The following is a 4146-nucleotide window of genomic DNA, read 5'->3' as shown; positions in this document are numbered from 1 at the left end:
GATTTGTTTTTTCAAGAAAAACTGTTGCTGAATGGCATGGATGTGAAAATTAAGCTGACATTCAGCAAAGATGCCTTCTGCTTGATGAGTACTGTAGTGGCTGGCCCCTGTAAACTAAAAATCACATCTGCCTCATTTTTTGTGAAAAAAGTGAAGGTAGCACTGGGCATCTGACTGGGCCATGTGGAGGCCTTTCTTACGGCCAATGCTAAATACCCCATAGTCCGTGTGGGTATGTAAGTGTTTAGCATTCCTGCTGGCAGCCAAGTCAGCAACCAGGAGAATCTGTTTCTGGGGCAGTTGCCCAAACTCATTGTCACTGGGTTCGTGGATAACGATGCCTTTAGCGGGAATTATGCTAAGAACCCCTTTAACTTTAAACATTACAATATTAATTTTGTGGCCCTCTATGTCGATGGAGAACAAACCCTTAAAAAGCCCCTACAACCAGATTTTGAGAACGGTAACTGCATGAGAGAATACATGAAGCTGGTATAGACAGCTGGTAAACATATGAAAGACCGGGCCCTGATAATCAACCATGAGGAGTTTGCTCTGGGGTACACCTTATTTGTCTTTGACCTTTCCCCTGACCAGGAGTGTGCTGATCATTATTCGCTGATTAAAACCGGGAATTTGAGAGCAGAAATACACTTTGCTGCAGCTTTGCCCACCATAGTTAACACTATCATGTACGGGGTCTTTGACAACATAATAGAAATAAATCAGAGGAGAAACGTCCTGTTTGACTACATGTAAAGATGGACACCGAACAGCTCCTCAGGGTTTTATCCTCAGACCCTTATGTCAAAGAAACTTTCTTAGACATTTTCCCCTATGACTGGCTTCCTAAGACTCAACTGTCTAAAAGGCCCCTGAGCTTGGTGGTCAACACGCACCCGCATAATCAACCCGGAGAACGCTGGTTGGCTGTTTACCAGGAGGATCAGAACTGCAGAGAATTTTTCGACTCGTACGGTCACCCCCCAAACAGCGCTCTCTTTCTTCAAAGCATTATGTTGTTTTTAAACAAGAACGCTACCGACACTGTTTTCCAGACAAAACAGTTACAAGACCCCCAGTCTGTCGCCTGCAGATACCATTGTGTGTTTTTCCTGCACCACTATAGCAAGGGGCTATCATTTGAACAGATTTTAATATTGTATTATTCCTATGATTTAGCACAAAATGATAGGGTGGTGATGTATTTTGTAAAAAGTAAATATAAAAATTTCCATGTAGCTGGGCCTGCTTAAAGCATGTTTCAACATGCCCAGACATGTATTTCTTGCTATGACTTTCACAAATGCTGTCTAAATAAAACACTCAGCTGATGTTGTGTAAATAAAGCTGTAGTTATTTAAATGTGTGTGTGTGTGTACGTGTTTTCATTCAAAAAACCTCTGTAGACGAAACCTTTAAAGCAGTATAGAATAGTTTATTTCAAAGCATAAAACTTTACATGGAGAGCCAATGGGTTTTAAAGACAGTTTTTTGCTTCTTAGGTGGTGTTATTTGTGTTTCTTGGTCTAAGTCAGATACTTTCAGGCATTCCAGATGATCACGATTCACAACGTTGCCCATAACAGAAGATGGTACGTTCAGCTCGGCCATGGCTTTCATAAAGATGTCCCAGCCTTTAGGTGGGCATTTAGTAGTCCCGGCGTGAGTCTGAAGGGTTCTCTGGACCAAGTTGAGCATGTTAGACCCCTTGACAAGCATCCCTTTGTAGACAAAACCCCCTTGATCATCCCAAGAAGAAATATCCTTTTGCTGGCTCAGCTTAGCGAGCAGTATTTTAGCGTTTTTCCTGTATCGGCATGCATGTTATCCAATACTTCCTGAATGACTGTGTCAGGTTTTGTGGGGGTTTCTAAGGGGTATCCGGCTTCTAGGGGGGTCTGTTCCGGCAGAAATAGGGTTAATTTCCCTCTGTCCAGATCACCCTGCTTTACGTAGGTCAGGTATTTCTGAAGCATGGATGCATACAGTTTAGCCTTATCATATTCTGCTAAACCTGGTCTTTGGAGAATATCCCTCATTTTAACATCCAATAAGTGGGTTGCCTTGGTTCTGATATTTTCCTGCGGTGGTGGGGGAGCCCTTAATTGTTCCAGCTCAAGTTTGGGCACAAGGTACATTTTTTCTGAGTGCTCCATCACTGACTAGCCAAAAGCCCCGTAATCAGAGGAAGAGCAAAACTTAGCAGAGGTCCGATAAATCCCCCAGACTGTTTCACCAGCTGTTTCTTTTTTTTAAGAGGTAATCTTTTGTTACTTAAGTTTTTTATGATCCCGCGTCTCTTTTTCAACACGCGAATTTGATGCAGTGTCAAAGGGATGTTTCTCTTTAAGGTGTTCAGAGCAATTTCTGAAATGGCCGCTACTAAATCATCAGAGGCCAAGCAGAGTATAGCTTTTCTCTGCTGTGGGGTGGATTGAAGAAGCAGTTTTAAGACAGCCAAATTTCTTTTTACACAGCTAGACATGTTCCCCATCCACCGTCTCGAGAGCTAAGAAGAAGTCACTGTTACATAATCTCTTTTTATTCCCACCGGCTTTTTTTTTTAAAGTGTAAGCAGCCAGTCGGTTGGGAGGAAAAAGCCCTGTTCTTAATCTAAAAGCATCTGGAGTAGAAGCATTTAAATCAACCACCAGACACCTGTAAGGTGTTTTAGTGGCATCCTCAAAAGCTTCTAGAAAGAACTGGGCCTTACCTGGGTACATCTGCTGCAGCAGGGACACTATCTATAGCTTATACCTGGGGTTTTTAAACAAAACCATATATTTTGTGTTAAGGGCAATGGTGCAGCTTCTTTCCCCTTGACAGAAAACGTTTTGAACTATATACATAATGCTCAGTATTATGGTGCACGTACTTGGTAAAGGCTTTCTCAGTTTCACTGCTGTCACAGGCAGAGTCCATCAAATCATCTACCACAACCATATTTATTTCATGAGGAGGAAACAAACAGTCGTCATTGAGACTGTCCAGTAGACCTTCCACAAACTTGATAAAAGGATATTTACCAAGCAGTTCTTTATACAAAGGCTGCCAACAGCTATAGCACCACACGATGTGCTCAGGCATAACAGACAACATTTTATCAGCATGATCCAAAAGGTTTTTTATAAAGTAACTTTTACCACAGTTGCTAGGGCCTGCCAAAATCACAGAAAAGGGGTGCTTCCAACACATATCCATCTTTAAAAACCATAGGGGAGGCTGTTAAAGTTTTCTGTGAGGACCCTGTAGTCATAAATGACTTTCTGCGTTTTTCTCAAGGTTTTGGTTTCTATCGTCCACTTGCTTTTGTTCCTGATGATAGAGCGCTGTTGTATCACAATTGTTTTAGGGGTGTCCACATCAGGGTTTGCCCCATAATCTCAAACAAGATCTCTCACGGTTTCAAAGTTGACTTTTTCACTGTTGGCCACATTCAGGGTAATCCCTTTGACCTTCAAGCAAACCTTTCCCCCAGACAACTTGTATCCGTAGGTTTTCGGACCAGCCGACACAAACTCTATGATGTGCTCATCTGGTGGGATTTTGCTGGCGAGCTCGCCTAAATAATCACCTAGCGGGGGATTCCAATCTCCCTCACGGCTCACAAATATCACAGAATCTGTGTCATGGTACAGACACCGGTCTTGCAAACTGTCTAACAGCTCTTACAACTCTAAGCATCATCAATAAAGTAGCAAGATGAAATTTCATAGGCAGGAGAAAAGAGGTAGCCAGAGAGTTCTTCAGGTTCTCTAACAATGCTGGTGCTGGGCAAATTGGTTCTCTGACCAAATTTAGCCCACAAAGAATTTAGAAACAATTTTGCTATTTGGTGCTTTGCAGGGTTGGCTTTGATATGCTCTGGGTGTAAGGTTACGTCTTCTTTTTGCAAGAAATTGGCCACGTATCTCTCTTGTTTTTCTTGGTTGGTACACCAGGCAGGGTAGCCCGAGGCTTCCTGCTTCTGTCGGAGGTGCATTTTTATGTACTGTGAAAAAAGGGTGCTAGACCTCTCAGCAAAATGCCAGACTTCATAGAATTGAGCTACTCTATACCCCTTGGCGATAGCTTTATTCAGTTCTGGTGTGCACCACGTTCCCAGGAGGGCCCTCTCCATCTGTGTGGTCGCACTTTTGCTGC

The sequence above is a fragment of the Gavialis gangeticus genome, unplaced genomic scaffold (genome assembly GCF_001723915.1).
Source record: "Gavialis gangeticus isolate Ggan-Ray unplaced genomic scaffold, GavGan_comp1, whole genome shotgun sequence".
Taxonomy (NCBI): domain Eukaryota; kingdom Metazoa; phylum Chordata; order Crocodylia; family Gavialidae; genus Gavialis; species Gavialis gangeticus.
Note: the sequence above shows the minus strand (reverse complement) of the source record.